A 15,993-nucleotide genomic window follows, 5' to 3' on the forward strand; every position below is an offset into this window, starting at 1 on the left:
AAATCAGAGAGGCTGATGGGGAAGTATGCATCTGAATATTCTGAAGTACACAAGGAAGTCACTTTTTACGCCACAAAAATGAATATCTCTTATCGGCATGCATTATTCTGTTCATGAAGGGTGCCATTAATTCTGGAGTTTTGTATTAAAGCAGGAAACAAATATGAACAACAGGACAAAACTGCGGTGTGTGTTCAGGGTATAAAGAATCAACGAGAGTCACAATAACACACAATAACCTGAAGGAGTGAAAAACATGTGAGACTGAAGAAATAACGTTGATTAATAATATTATATCAGCACAAGTGACTCAGGGGAAATGAACTGCACCTCCTCCGGTTGATGTTTCCATGTAGAAAGTGTTCACAGCCTGTTTCAGCTCCTCCTTTAGCTCACTGTGTGAACAAATAACATCCATGTCACTGTTTCTGCCTTTATGAGATCAGGAGCTCAGTGGGTGAATATTAACTGCAGATGAAAGGGTTAAAGGTCACTCGGGTTCTGCAGAGCTTTAACACTGACTGCGTTGCTCTTTTATTCAACTGTAAAGAATGAATATAGAAGTTAATAGTGTGGACTGATTTGTCTTTAATCATCAACAACAACAAAACTTATTTATTCTGGTTTCTGTGTGAGTGTCATGTGACCAGACTTTTTCGTGTCTGAAAGCATCATCACTCGAGTAAATTCAGTATCAGTGCCGGTATAATATCTGTGTAAATATTGGATTTATGAGTGATGAATATCAAATGCAGGATTAAAATGAACTCGACTCCAACTCCACTCTATCCAAAGTAATATTACAGAGGAAACTCCAGGCCATTTTTAACCCGCTATATAGTTTAACGGGATAGTTCTGTATTTTTACAGCCAAAAATTAAGAGAACTTAATGTTAGCTATACATAGAATTGTGAAGGAATTTAATCTAATTTTAAAAATATTCTTAGAAAAAAAGCCAACTTCAGATATATTTCCTTCTTAAATAATGTTTACTCGCAGACTTATTGTCAGAAGGCCAAAGGTCTTTCATTAATATTGACATTAAATGTGACGCGATTATATGAACATTTCCCAAAAACAATCATGTGACATTGGAGACGTTGAGTGATCATGAGCTGGTGCTCATTCTTTTACAAAAGAAAAAAATGGTGAACATTGTATCCTGAGATGTAGATGAGAACGTCTGACTGCTTGTTTGAGGAGATCCTGAGACTGATATCAAGCTTCACCACATCACAAAGTACGCTACGGACCATGGACTGAACACCCACCGTTTTCATTGCCGAGCTCATCTTGGTTTTTTGTTTTTTTTCCCAGATGTTGTCTTTAAAGTCGTTTTCTTCATCATTTTTGTTGCCGTTGTCAAACAGCACTGGGTTTTGAGACACAAACTGAATGAGACACTTCGCCAAGCCTGTAGCAGTGTGACGATGCTTCCACAACCTGCACCCTGATTGGCTGAATGCGCTCCTTTTGCTGATTAAATAATAGAAAACTTGAACCTGCTGCGAAAAAAATAGAAGTCACTTTTTCACACGTGAAAGTTCACCTTTGATGTGAACGTGTTCGTTTATGTGATAGTTGTTCGAAAAAAAGTGTCCACAGAGTCCACACCACATTCACTCAGCCTCTACACGCTGGGTTCAGGTTGGTTTCTTCGAGATCAACTGTGAGATTGTGTGATCCAAAATAAAATATTAATGATGTGATGTTTTTAAAATTAAAATGAACAGGTTTACTTTTATATATCTAGATTAAGTCCAATAAAGATGTAATATGAGTCATTTCTGTAGGAGATTTAATATTATAAATGTGACTATTATATAAAAATACAGATCAGAACATTATTTTGAAAAAAAATCTGCATTATCGTAAACAACTGCTATAATTGTTCTCATTTTTTAATTTTCACAGATAATTTTACATCTTTACAGTTTTTATTAATATTAGATTAATGATCATTGTATCACTTCCACAAAATTATCATATTGTAATCTCAGACGAAATGAAAATGAATCGCAGTAATGTGTTGTTCTTCTGTCTGTATCTCATTATATTATCTGTCTACTGACTTTCAATTATAGCAAAATATCAAGTGTATAATATTATTAAATTATTAACATTTCCTCAAATATTTTTCTCAGTGAATGTTGTTGTGGCAGTGGGGGCGTGGTCAAGTGTCGGTCTGTGACCGGAGGGCGGAGTCAGGGAAGGTAAGTGGCAGAATCACTACACCTGATGTCAATTAACCTGTGTTTGTGTGTCTTCCCAGCGACCACGCCCTATATAAGGAGAGAGAGAGCAGAGGAAGTGAGCTCGGTAGGCTTTTTTTTTTTTTCCTCAGTGCAGCGGGAGCAGTATCGGAGGGACGGATAGCAGGGGAAGCAAACAGTTTTACTGGAGACTGTTTCCACCCGGCAGGTCGGCAGGCTAGTCGGCTGTGGTTTTTGGCATAATCTGATTTGTGACTGGGTCTGGAGGGGATCATGGATGAGGGTAGTGGTGGGGGTGGAAATGAGGATGAGGCATTTAGAGAGTTGCTACTGAATCCCTGGATAAGGAAGGGGGGTAGTCACCAGCAGCAAGCGAAAAGGGCTTTTTCAGATGATGAGGAAGGAGAACGAACAGTGAGGTTGAGAGTGTGGCAGGAGGATGAGCTGAAAGTAGTGGTTGGTTTTAAAGAGGGCTGTGACATTGGTAAAGTTGGACTTGTTACATTGACTAATGGTTTGAAAAAGGTTTTGTGAGAAGTGGAGAGGGCGTATCCGATGAGGAATAGCAGGTTGCTCATTCAGTGCAAGAATAGGGCCCAAAGGGATAAGGCGCTGAATGTTCAATCAATTTGCAAGCTGGATGTAAGTGAAGTAAGGGTGTTTGGAGAACGGAGAGCAAGAGGGGTGATATCTGGCATCCCCTTAGGGGAGAAGATGGAAGATCTCAAAAAGACAATTAAAGGTGGGACAGTGTTGAATGCAAAGAGACTACAGGCTACGCGGGATGGCGAAAAGAGGGATAGCACGTCTGTGCTATTGGAATTTAAGGAAACAGTACTGCCAGAAAGAATTATGGTGGGATACATGAGTTTCCGGGTGCGAGAGTATGTCCCTCCACCAGTGAGATGCTATAAGTGTCAACGATACGGGCACATAGCTAAAGTCTGTCATGGTAAGCAGCGATGTGGGAAGTGTGGAGGAGAACATGAATACGGACAATGCGGGGATAGCGATGTGAAGAAATGCTGCAACTGTGGGGGGGATCATACAGCCGCGTATGGAGGGTGTCCGGCAAGAAAACAGGCGGTAGTGATTCAGCAGGTCAGAACATCCAGGAATTTGTCGTACGCAGACGCGGTCAAAGCAGTTCAGAAAGAAAGCAGAGTGGGTAGTCAAAAGGCGCCGCATTCGCAAGGCACGCCTACTGCGTCAGGAGTAGGGAGCAACGAGGAAGCTATAAACCCAGAGAAACTTATTCTCTTTATTGCTTATGTTGTCAACTGCTCTAATGACATAAGGAGTAAAAAAGATAAGATTAAAATGATCGTCAAAGCTGCCCACAAATTCCTAAATATAGGGAATTTATCGTGGGAAAAAATTCAAGCAGCTTTAATTAGTGAGACGAGTGAACAATCACAACCATTAGGGTAGAACCTCTGATAATAGTCCAGTGGAATGCCAGGAGTCTTGTGGCAAATGGTCAGGAGTTTAAAGGAGTTTTAAATGAAATGAAATATAAGCCAGACGTTATTTGCATACAAGAGACTTGGTTGAAAGAATCACTGGATTTTGTAATCAGAGGGTACTCCTGTGTGAGAAGAGATAGGGTGGGAGGTAATGGGGGAGGTTGTGCCACATTTGTAAGGAAGGGAATACAGTATAGGGAATTGAAGAAAGGCAATGAACAAGAATACATTATAATAGAGGTATGGACAAGAGTGGGTAGTGTCAGGGTAATTAATTTCTATAATCCATGTAAGCAGCTGGAGGTGGGGCATTTGGAGGAAATGTGGGAAAACATGGAGGGTAAAACAGTATGGTGTGGGGATTTCAACGCACATAGCGCTGTTTGGGGTAATAAAGAGGACAGCAATGGTAGGATAGTGGAAAGCTTCATGGAGGAACAGGGATTGGTGTGTCTCAATGATGGCACAAGCACTAGAATAGATGTGGTGAGGGGGACGGACTCAGCGTTAGACCTTACAATCGTGTCAAGGGCGTTGGCGCATAAATGTAACTGGCAGGTGCACACAGACTGTAGTATAGGCAGTGACCACTTCCCCATCACGACCAGAGTGGAGCTAGAGGTGGTGAGGGTAGTTGAGATAAGAGAAGGGAAGTGGATCTTAGGAAAAGCTGATTGGGAAAAGTTTATGAAATTTAGTGACCAAAGCCTGGCGACTATTGATACCAGTCAAAATATTGAAGATTTATGCATTGGTGTGACTTGTAGTATTGTGTATGCGGCCCGAGAGGCAATCCCAATGACTAAACCAAGGGGCTTGAATAAAATTGTGCCATGGTGGGGTAAAGACTGCAGTGAAGCTATCAAGCAAAGAAACAAAGCTTTTAGGGTGTTAAGACAGACTTATAAATATCAGCACCTGATAGACTATAAGAGGGCTCAAGCACTGGTTAGAAGAGTGATTAAGAAAGCAAAGAAGGAATACTGGAAAAGTTTTTGTAACACTCTTGGACGTACGACTCCTATTGAAAAAGTATGGGGAATGATTAAGAGGATGAGAGGGAAAGGAAGAGGGTATGAATACCCAGTAATGATGGAGGAGGGGAAGGTTATCTTAAGCTGTAAAGAAAAGGCAGAAGCAATTGCACGAACATTGGTCAAAGTGCACAGTTCGAACAATCTAAGAGTAGAGGAGGTAAGGGCCAGACAGGAGACGAGGATAAGGTATGATGTACAAGACAGGGGAAATGTAGAGGAGGAAGGGGTCCTTAATAGACCATTTACCCTCCAGGAGTTGAATAGGGCGTTACAGAAGGCGGGCAGGTCTACTCCAGGTAGAGATAGGGTATGCTACTCTATGCTAGAACACCTTAGTGTTGAGAGTAAGGGAACATTACTCCATTTGTACAACAAGGTGTGGGAGGAGGGGGTACTTCCTATATCCTGGAAGGAATCAATTATTGTTCCCATACGGAAACCAGGGAAAGACCCCAGGATCCCTAGCAGCTATAGGCCAATTGCGTTGACCTCCCAGATGGGGAAAACTCTTGAGAGAATGGTTAACGACAGAATGGTATTTTTTCTAGAGTCCAGGGGGCTTATACACGACTACCAGTCAGGTTTTAGGAAGGGTAGGAGTACAATGGATCCAATTATAGCATTGGAGGACGCAGTCAGAAGGGCCCAAGTAAATAAAGAGTCTGTTGCAGCAGTGTATTTTGATATAGAACGGGTGTATGACATGCTATGGAGAGAGGGGCTGCTTATTAAACTGTCCCAGCTTGGAGTAAGAGGGAGAATATGGGCATGGGTTAAGGCCTTCCTATCTGAGAGAAAAATTACTGTCAGAATTAATGGAGCGTTTAGCAACAGTTATGGGGTTGAGAATGGAACTCCTCAGGGAAGCATTATCAGCCCGTTATTGTTCACAGTGATGATTAACGAGGCTTTTAAGGAGGTTGACAAATCTATAGATGTTGCCTTATTTGCAGATGATGGAGCTATGTGGAAGAGAGGAAGGAACGTGGAGCATATAGTTCAGAGAATGCAGCAAGGAGTGGACAAAGTACAAAAATGGGCTTTGGATTGGGGCTTTAGAATCTCTGTGGAAAAGACAAAGTTTATGCTCTTCACAAAGAGAAGAAGTATTCAGGATCTTAAAATCACTGTTGGGGGGTCAGAGTTGGAGAGAGTGGAGCATTTTAAGTATCTTGGTATGTGGTTTGACAAAAGGCTGACCTGGGCTATGCACATCCAGAAAATCATTGAAAGATGTAAAAGAGTGCTGAACGTTATGAGATGTCTGAAAGGTACGGAATGGGGGGCTGATAGGACAGCAATGAAGACCATCTACTCAGGCCTGATAAGGTCAGTGCTGGACTATGGATGCGTAGCTTATAGGTCTGCGGCTGAATCTATACTAAAAAAACTAGACCTGGTACAGTATCAAGCCTTGCGAATATGCATGGGAGCTATTAAAACCTCTCCAGTGGCGGCCATGCAGGTAGAGTTGGGGGAGATGCCTTTACATCTAAGGAGGGATCAGCTGTCTTTGGTGTACTGGGCTAATCTTATGGGGCACCAGGAAGGTCACATAGGCCTGCAATCACTAATGGATTGCCAAGAGAGGAGAAATGACAGAGTTAGAAGCTTTGGATGGGTTATAGGAGAAATGGCAAGAGAAGTAGAGATCAGAGACTTACCTGTATGTCCTACTGTTCCATTTGCTGCGACTCCTTGGTGGACCTTACAATTGCCTTTAGTTGACCTTGGCCTTCTGGAGGCAAGAGAGGAGGTAGAAGTGGACAAGTATTATGCTGAATGGTACATACAGAATTACTATGGGGACAGCTATATTGTCTATACAGATGCATCAAAGAAGGATAGTCAAGTGGGCGCTGCATTTGTAATTCCAAAATTAAAAGTGACTGTTTTGCAAAGACTGAGTGACAACCTGGCTGTGTACACAGCAGAACTGGTGGCTATATTATTAGCACTGTCTTGGGTGGACAGTAATAGAACTGTTCCAGGGAATATTGTGATTGCTACTGATTCTACTTCAGCTCTGCACAGCATCAAAAATGTACAATCACAGTCAAGACAGGATATCATAATAGATATCATTCAGATGGTAAGCAGGCTGCAAAGGTCAGGGGTCAGTGTAACACTGATGTGGGTGCCTGCACACATTGGAGTTACAGGTAATGAACTGGCAGACCAGCATGCCAAGAAAGCAGTAGACCAACCTGGAGTAGAGATGCACATAAAGTACAGTAAGGCGGAAATGAAATGTATAACTAAAGTCAAAATTAGGCAGAAGTGGCAGGAACTATGGGATAAGGGACACACAGGTAGACATCTGTATAGTATTCAGAAAACAGTGGGAAGGGGACGAAGTACACATAGGAGTACACAGGAGGAGGATATCATTTCTAGAATGAGAATTGGCCATACAGGTCTGAACAACATAATGTTTCTAATAAAGAAACATGTAGATGGCAAATGCAGTGACTGTGGCAACCCTGAAACTCCAGAGCATGTGGTAGAGTCATGTACTAGACATCTGGATGAGAGGCAGGAACTTTAAGTAAATGTCTTGAAGGAGTGAAAGTTCCCCTAAAGCTAAGTGAAGTACTTCTAAGGCAGACAGGAGAGCCATGTTTTACATATTTGTTTACCTTTTTGAAGGAAACAGGTCTTCTGTGGAGATTGTAGGCAACACTCCCTTTGCTTATTTGTTTATATTTCCCTTTATTTATTTATTTATTTATTTTATTTTAGTAATTTTTTTTCCCCTCTCCTTTTCCTTTTCCTTTTTCCCCTTTGAGTGTAGAGTAGCGTAGATCCAGACCCACACTCCCTTTCAGAAGATGGCGGTAATGCACATCTAAAAGTTGCTTGCCAACCGCCAATAAACCAGAGAGTGGTCACCGAGAGAGGGGAGCTCTGAGAGCAGGTGGCGGTATTCTGATAAAGCTAAGTGTTTCTATATAATTTCCAATATATTTACATATCTTTAATACTTATCTATATTTTATACCTGTTAATGTTGAGAAATGGGGAAGGATAGTGAGGGAGGTGGTAGGAAAAGGTCTAATTCTGGGGAATATGAACAACCCAATAGTAGTCAAAAAAGGACAAAAGGTGATCTTGAGATAGTAGTGTGGAGGTGTGACTCAATAAATCTTGCTAAAACAAACCCAATTATTGTTGCACAAGAAATACAGAAATTTGTAGAAAGTGTTGAGAAAGTGGTCCCTTTGTTTGATGGGGGAATTCAAATTCATTGTGCTAAAGATCAAGCAAAACAATTGGCAAGAGCCAAAAAATTTTAAGGTGTAGAATTGAGAACCAAGCGAGTAGGAAAAGATGTGTCCACAAAAGGAATCATTCATGGGGTAGGTACTGATTTATCCGACCAGTCTATTCTAGCCAATGTTAAAACACAAAATGAGATAAAGATTTCAGATGTTAAGCGTCTAGGGGGAGTCAAAAAGACTGAGTCTGTAGTATTGACCTTTGTGGGGGAAATCATGCCCGAAAGGGTATACATAGGTTTCAATTGTTACACAGTAAAGTTATTCATTCCCAGGCCAATCAGATGCTATAAGTGTCAATGTTTTGGACATATTGCAACATCTTGTAATGGGAATAAGAGGTGCCCTTCATGTGGGGAAAATCATGATTATGAGGAATGTTCTAAGCATGAGGATCCAGTGTGCTGTAACTGTGGGGGTAAGCACTCGGCAGCATTTACACAATGCCCAAAGTTTACTGAGGCAAGGGAAATCATGGTTGTAAAGGTGCAAAACAAGCTTAGTTATTCTGAGGCAGTCAAGGAGGTAAGGTCTAAAATAGACATTAGTGAAGCTCCTTCTCAAAGTACTAGTACGGATAGCGAAAAGGGAAATACAGATAAAGTTTATGTGGATATCCAAAGTCTGGCAGAACTCATGATTAGGCTATGGTTCTATGCAACCTCTGACAGGTTTAAAGGGCAAACAATGTCAAACATTGTGTATATACTAACCAGAGAAATCGGGACTATAGTGGGAAAAGAGCTGAATGCAGAGCAAATTTTTAAAAAGCTTCCTACTAACATGAAGGCCAAGGATACAACAGTTCATGAATAGGTCACTAGGGTTAGGATTGTGTATTGTACAGTGGAATGCTAATAGTATTATTGCTCATGGTTTAGAATTTAAAAATTACATATCTCAGTTAGAAAGCCAACCAGATGTTATTTGTGTGCAGGAAACCTATTTAAAACCAGATCTTAAGTATAGTCTTAGTGGTTATGAAGTTATTAGAAAGGAGAGTTTGAATGGAAGAGGTGGTGTTGCAGTTTTTGTCAAAAAAGGTATAAAATACAAAGATGTTAATATATTACAAAATTTAGAAGGAATCTCTCTAAAAGTTACAACCAATATAGGTGATTTAGAAATCTTTAACTTGTATTTAGTAAGTGAAAATGAGTTAAGTGACATTTTATCTAAAAATAATATTTTTGTATGTGGAGATTTTAATGCCAAAAGTGAGTTGTGGGGCAATAGTAAAACTGACAGCAGAAAAACACACATGTATTCTGGTGGTGAAAGTGCAATAGATCTCTCATTTACATCTCCAAGGTATGCAGCCCTTTCTAGTTGGGATGTGGGTGATAATACATTTGGGAGTGATCATGCTGTTATTATAACTAAAATTCAATCTATAGCCGCATATGAAGAAGAGAATTTAGGAAGATGGTCTTTTACAAAAGCAGATTGGGAAAATTTCTCTAGGGAATGTGATACTGTATTAGATAATGTTAACTTTGAGGTTGATTTAGAGGAGGTCAATAGTTACATATCTGATGGTATATTTAATATAGCTTCAAAATATATTCCCAGGTCTAAAGGTGGTAAAACTGTTAAAAAGAATGGTTTATTTTGGAATGAGGAATGTGAAATAGCAGTTAAAAATAGGGAAAGGTGTCGAAATAAAGTTAGAAGAACTAGGGACCCAAAAGATTGGATTGAGTATAAAAAATACAGGGCAATAGCTGTTAAAGTTATAAAATCTACTAAAAGGAGAAAATGGCGTGATTATTGTTCTACACTAAATAGAAACTCAAACCTAAGTTCTGTCTGGAGAGTAGTTAAAAAGATGAATAATGCATACTCTGGTGAAAAAATAACAACTATTAAAAGTGGTGATATTGTAGCTACTGAAAATATAGATAAGGCAAACCTGTTAGGTAAATCCTTTGCAAAAGTGAGTAGTGATGCCAACTATTCTGAAAAGTTTAGTAAGCATAAGGAGTCATTTGAAAATAACAATAACAATTTGTTTAATAAAAGGGCTAGTAATGATTCTATTTTAAATGCAACCTTTAAAATGAGTGAATTTAAGAAAGCTTTAAAAAAATGTAAAAACACATCTCCAGGAAAAGATCAGATTTGTTATGAAATGTTCAAGCATATGTCTGAAACAAGTTGTAAAGTAATATTAAAGTTTTATAACTTGGTATGGAGTACTGGGTATGTGCCTAGTTCTTGGAGGCATGCTTTAATAATTCCCTTACTTAAACCAGGTAAAGCTAAAAGTGATACTCTTTCGTATAGACCAATAGCTTTAACATCTAATATTTGTAAATTAATGGAGAGAATGATCACTAATAGATTAAATTGGTTTATGGAAAAACATGATCTGTTCAATGTTAATCAATCTGGTTTTAGAAAACGTAGGTCTACAATCGATCAGCTTATAAAGTTAAGTGATGATGTTGTAAAAAGTATTGCTAATAAATCTGTGGTTTTAGGTGTCTTTCTGGACATTGAGAAAGCATATGACATGATTTGGAAGAAAGGTTTACTATACAAACTAGATAAACTAGGTATAGATGGTAATATGTTTAACTGGATAAATGGTTTTCTACATAATAGAGTCTTACAAGTAAAGGTTGGGGATGCAATATCAGATGAGTTTAATGTACAAAATGGTGTTCCTCAAGGAAGTGTAATTAGTCCTATTCTCTTTCTGATTGCTATCAATGATTTAAATTTAAGTGGTATGCAAGTGTCCATATTTGCTGATGATACTGCAATATGGAAAGCAGGAAGAAACATTAAATATATAAAAAGACAGGTTCAGAGAGCTATCAATGATCTAGAAACATGGTGTGATCAATGGGGCTTTAAGGTTTCGAAGGCCAAAACAAAAGTGATTTTATTTCATAGGAAAAAGTGTAAAGAGCCTATAGATATTTATTTTCAAGGTACTAAGCTAGAGCAAGAAAAACAAGTTAAATTTTTAGGGTTAATTTTTGATCAAAAACTTACTTGGAAAGATCACATTGACTATGTAGTTAAGAAATGTAAAAAGAGGATAAATCTGCTAAAGGTGATCTCTGGTTCAAAGTGGGGTGCAAGTAAAGAAGTATTGTCATCTGTATATAAAGGTCTAATTAGGTCTGTTATTGATTATGGGAGTGAAGTTTATGACACTTCAGTTAAAACTCATAAAAATAAGTTGGACAAAATTCAGGCTCAGTGTTTAAGAATATGCTGTGGAGCATTAATGACAACACCTATTAATGCACTACAGGTTGAGTGTGGTGATATGCCTTTAGATCTACGAAGGTTGTGGTTGCAATGTAAACTAGCGGTTAAATATAAATTTAATTCTAATCATCCTACTAGTACATGCTTTAAAGAAGCTTATGATGGTAAATACCAGGATTCTTTTAACAGTATATTTAATAAAGTAAATGAGTACACTAAAGATCTCAATATTGAGGGTCAGGAAATAATAGTTGATAATATTCCTTATTGGGAATGTGGAGACATAAAAGTTTGTTTAGATTTAGCTAATAATATCTCTAAAAAGGATATTCCAGTTATAAATTTAGCACATAGTAAGGAGTATTTGCAAAAGTGGAATAATCATTTAAAGGTATACACCGATGGTTCTAAAAGTGAGAATAAAACAGGTTGTGCATTCTATGTTCCAGAAATGGGCTTTAAAAAATGCATGAGATTAACTGATAATACAAGTGTGTGTGAATCTGAGTTGGTGGCTATTCTGTTAGCCATTTCTTGGTTAGCAGAGAATCCTCCTTTTCAGTTTGTAATTTTATCAGATTCCTTATCTGCTCTACAAGCTATTGAAGGAGATAAATTAAGTAAGTTGGTTTGTGAGATTAGGTATCAAATATTTATGCTGCAAAATAAAGGTATCAATGTGGAATTTGCTTGGATTCCTGGTCATGTGGGTCTAAGAGGAAATGAGGTTGCTGATCAGTTGGCAAAAGAAGCTCTTTCTCATGAAAATGTTGAATTGACAATTTCCCCAGAAATGGCAGATATTTTAAAGGACATGAAGGGGGTTATCATGAGGTTATGGCAGGATCGCTGGAATAAAGATGTTAAGGGAAGATTTTATTTCAAGTCTGAAAATAAAGTGTCTCTTAAGGTGAAGTATACAGACTCCAACCGAAGGAAGGAGGTGTGTATGACTCGAATCAGGTTTGGTCATTGCTGGTTAAATTCTACAAGATGCTTAATAGGCAAGCACCCTGATGGAAATTGTGATTTCTGTCAATTCCCAGAAAATGTCCAGCACTACCTGCTAGAGTGTATTGAAATTTCAGCACTTGCAGGAGGAACTTGTTAATATGCTTATGTCAAAATCTTTAAAAGTCGACAGTACTTCTCTATTAGGAAATAAAAGTCATTATGACAAAATATGGAAATATGTGCTAGGAACTAAAAAATTTATTTAGATTTAGGTGCACAATTTCGCCTTACTTTATTAACAGGCCCACTTTGTCTTGGTTTCACTCTGAATCGGCCCAGAGTAAAAGGTGATTGGGACTTTTCAATTTTCCATTTCAGGATAAGCACTTTTAGATTAGGGTGTTAAAGTTGTATTATAGGGAAATCATTAATGAAGGTCCATATTATGTTGGGTTTGGTTTCAATACACTTGTGGTGTAAATAACTGATACAGATAGTACCTATAAGTACTATATATTGCAAATGTATATAGAAACACTTAGTGAGGTCTTGACCTCAGTAATTTTGCTACAGGTCGCCATAGCATCACTTGATGGGAGCGACCCTAAATCCCACAACAACAACCAATAAACCAGAAGAAGAAGAAGACGACAGACGTGAACGGGCGTACGGCAAACACAGAACTGCAAACATGGCGCCGAAACGCAAGTTCACTGTGGCATTTAAACTGGAAGTACTGAAATACGCCGAAGAAAATTCAGGAGAACAGACAGCTAGGCATTTTAACATCGATGCCAGGCAGGTGAGGGCATGGAAAAAGCAGAAGGAAGCACTCACCGATGCAGCGAGACTAATTTCTCCGAAGAGAGCCAGACTACAAGGCGGGGGGAGGCGACCTGTCAGTGAGGAGATGGAGGCTACTCTGAGGTGCTGGGTACACGAACGAAGACGGGTTTTAAAGCTCATCTGAAGCAGTCGTATGACGCATGGTTGGCAGAGGAGGGAAATAAAACTTTTACCAAGGGAGGGAATATGAGGGCAGCAGACAAACGGACCATCGTGAGCTGGGTCCGAGCAGCGTGGGCGTCGCTGGATGCAGACCTCATCAAGCGGTCGTTCAAGGTGAGTGTAGTGTGTGTGCAGTGTGTGCCCTTCATTGATAATCATCTGCGGAAGCATACCGTTAATTATGAATGCAACCTAGTTTAAAAACGTGTTTCTTGTGTTCTCTTATAAGGTGTGTGGCATCACTGTGGCTGCAGATGGGACTGAGGATGATATGGTCCACTGTTTGAAGGCAGGGCAATCGTGTGCAGCTGGGAAAGACGTGCTACAGCAGGCCAGAGTGACTGAGGCAGTGGTGGCTATGGAGGAGGAGGAAGATGAGGGAGAGACTTTTGAGAATGAAAACTTGATAGAGGAGGATGGGAGTGATGATGAGGTGGAGAGAAATGAAAACGTTGAAGAGTAGCATCACATTGAGGCCTGATTTTTGTTAAGAGTTCGTTTGCTGGTTCATTAAGGCATTGATACAGGCATTGTCTCTGTGTGTGTGTGTGTGTGTGTGTGTGTGTGTGTGTGTGTGTGTGTGTGTGTGTGTGTGTGTGTGGCCTGTCTGTCCCTCATGGTATTTTCTTCTTTGTCTTTGAATCTTCCTGTTCAGAGGATGGGATTGAGTTGGTTTCTCTTGTCAATGTTTAGCAAATACGTTTTTTTTTATATTAATTATATTGCAATGTGTTCTGTTGTAATGCAATAACTATTGAATGTAAAATGGGCGAATACTGGTGGATTCTGTTGTAAACCACAAAAAACGAACACTTTAAAGACATGTATGAATTAAAAACAAATGAAATTGTATGAATTAAATAAGTAACAATTAATAAATGTATAAAAACTGAGTTTCATTTTGTTTTTTTTTCAAATGACAGTATCGCTGGGATTTTAAAAAGAAAATTAGAAGCCTCCTTCAAATAGTAGCCTGCCCCTATTAATAGTCTGGTCCAAACTAATTTTTTGTTAATATTAGCCCCGGCTATTATTTGAGGAATTACGGTAATTCAAAATTTCCAAGGGGAGGACCCCTGGACCCCCCCTCCCTTTTATTTAGTCACAGCATGGCCTCCCCCTGGATATCCTTGGCCCCCCTTTGGCCACCCCATGTAAAAAATCCTGGCTATGCCACTGTCAGCATCGGTCCCAGGTTTTGGCACCAGTGTGACACATCGGGGTTGAGAGACTAATGTGATGGAGCCAAGTTGCCTATGTACTTTTACTGCTTTATTCACTTCACTATCAGCGTTCGCTTGTCAGCTATTTTATCGCTTCCCAGTCTCACTCTGAGACACACACAGACACACAGGTACACACAAACAGCTCTGTGCTGGATCTTAAATGCATTCTCTCCCCTCTCGGCTCTTTCTCCCCTCTCCTCTTTTAAGGTATGTATACTATTTTCATTTTACTTTATGTGAAAGCATCCACATCACAATATTTGTGATTTATTTTATTTATTAGTCTTAATGAGTCATAAATTTATGAAAACAGAACAATTGTTAAATGGATGTACCGACGGATTTACTTTTAGTATGGAGGTCCTTAGATTATTAATAGATTCCTTGGAAAATGTATGCAAGTGTTGCACAGACCAGTGTACAAGCTTACACATACAGTCGTGAAAAAAATAAGTCCATCAAATGGAAATTAGAAACTTTTCTCAACATATTTAAACAAGCAAACATTTCACTCTTTTGATACAGTGCCTCCAGATAAAGGTGAGATACTTGAACAAAACAGCAGGAAAAGTAAGCTCTTTCAATCATTTATTGAATAGAATTATCGAGAGATTTATTCAATAACAAATAGATGTAATATTCTTCTATGGAGAAAGTAAGTACACCCTTTACTTCAAAATCTAGTAGTGCCCCCTTTAACAGAAATAACTTTTTGAAGGTGTTTCTCCAAATCATCCAACAGTCTCTGATATCAGATTGCTGAAATGTTTGACCTCTGTTCCATGCAAAATTCCTTCAGTTGCAAGATGTTTCAGGGTTTTCTTGTATGTTCTGCCCTTTTCAAATCTCCCAACAAGATTTCAATGGGGTGCAAATCTGGGCTTTGACTAGGTCATTCCATAACCCTCCATTTTTTCTTTTTCAGCAGTTCCTTGGTTGATTTGCTCGTGTGCTTAGGATCGTTACCTTGTTGAAAGGTCTACCTCTGGTTCAACTTCAACTTTTGAACAGATGGCCTCACATTATCTTCAAACACTCTTTGATGGGATTCAGAATTTATAGTTAAATCCATTAATGCACACTTCCCAGTCCCTGAGGCAGTGAAGAAACACCAAACCATACCATGATGCTTCACTAATGGTATGAGGTTTTCTGCTGAAAAGTTCTTTGGTCTGTCACATGTGCACTCTTACTGTGGTCAAACATCTCTACTATTGATTCGTCTGTCCAGAGCATGTGAGACCAAAAGGCCTTGTCTTTTCCTTTATGTTCGTTGGCAAACTGTAGTCTTCTTTTAATGTTCCTTTTGGACAGCACAGGCTTTTTCCTGGCATGCCTCCCATGCAGGTCAAATTTGTCCAATCTCTTTCTGATTGTAGATGTGTGCACTTTCACACCAACAGGTGCAAGAGTTACCTTGAGATCCAGTTTTGAAATTTTGGGATTCCTCGAGACTTTGTTGAGCATCAAATGGTCTGCTCTTGGGCTGAATTTGCTGAGGCGGCTAGTCCTGGACAAATTGGCAGTTGATTGAAATCGACACCACTTGTAGATGATTTTCCTTACAGTGGAATTATTAATTTCT

Source organism: Neoarius graeffei, chromosome 2, assembly GCF_027579695.1.
Source record: "Neoarius graeffei isolate fNeoGra1 chromosome 2, fNeoGra1.pri, whole genome shotgun sequence".
Classification (NCBI taxonomy): domain Eukaryota; kingdom Metazoa; phylum Chordata; class Actinopteri; order Siluriformes; family Ariidae; genus Neoarius; species Neoarius graeffei.